General features: G+C 47.3%; 1 non-coding gene across 1 annotated transcript; it reads left to right on the forward strand.

Annotated features, from left to right (window-relative positions):
• Positions 1-654: 654 nt before the first annotated feature.
• LOC116275535 lies at positions 655-756 on the forward strand. Its single transcript, XR_004184655.1, has one exon. It is a non-coding gene; the product is annotated as a U6 spliceosomal RNA (small nuclear RNA).
• Positions 757-1,049: the final 293 nt, after the last annotated feature.

Below are 1,049 nucleotides of genomic sequence, written 5' to 3' on the forward strand. Positions count from 1 at the left end.
ACTTATCTGCATAAATTTGATAAAAATTTTAAATAAATAAAAATTCATTTAGGAGACAATATATTAGAATACTAAGATGTGTACTGAGTTTAAAAAACAAAGAGGCCAGGCGTGGTGGCTCACACCTGTAATCCCAGCATTTTGGGAGGCCAAGGCAGGCAGATCACCTAAAGTCAGGAGTTTGAGACCAGCCTGGTCAATATGGTGAAATCCCACCTCTACTAAAAATACAAAAATTAGCCGGGCGTGGTGGAGGGCACCTGTAGTCCCAGCTACTTGGGAGGCTGAGACAGGAGAATTGTTTGAACCTGGGAGATGGAGGTTGCAGTGAGCAGAGATTGTGCCACTGCACTCCAGCCTGGGTGACAGAGTGAGACTCTGTCTCAAAAAACAAACAACAACAACAAAAACAAACAAACAAAAAACAAAGAACTCCACCATCCATGCAGACTGCCTTTTCTCTTTAAAAGTGGCATCTGAGGCCAGGCGCGGTGGCTTATGCCTGTAATCTCAGCATTTTGCGAGGCAGAGGCGGGTAGATCACCTGAGGTCAGGAGTTTCAGACCAGCCTGACCAACATGGTGGAACCCCATCTCTATTAAAAATACAAAGAAAAATTAGCTGGGGATGGGGGCAGGTGCCTGGGCAACAGAGTGAGACTCCGTCTAAAAAAAAAAGTGGCATCGGACACACAGAATATTAGCATGGCCCCTGCTCAAGGATGACACACACATTTGTGAAGGGTTCCATTATAAAAAAAAAAAAAGTCTGGGCGAGGTGGCTCAGTCCTGTAATCCCAGCACTTTGGGAGGCCGAGGCAGGAGGATCACTTGAGGTCAGGGGTTCAAGTCCAGCCTGGCCAACATGGCAAAACCCTGTCTCTACACAGCATAGAAAAATTAGCTGGGCATGGTGGTGCATGCCTGTAATCCCAGCCCCAGCTACTCCGGAGGCTGAGGCAGCAGAATTGCTTGAACTCAGGAGATGGAGGTTGCAGCGAGCTTAGATCATGCCATTGCACTCCAGCCTGGGCAAGAAGAGCAAAACTC

The sequence above is a fragment of the Papio anubis genome, chromosome 6 (genome assembly GCF_008728515.1).
Source record: "Papio anubis isolate 15944 chromosome 6, Panubis1.0, whole genome shotgun sequence".
NCBI lineage: Eukaryota > Metazoa > Chordata > Mammalia > Primates > Cercopithecidae > Papio > Papio anubis.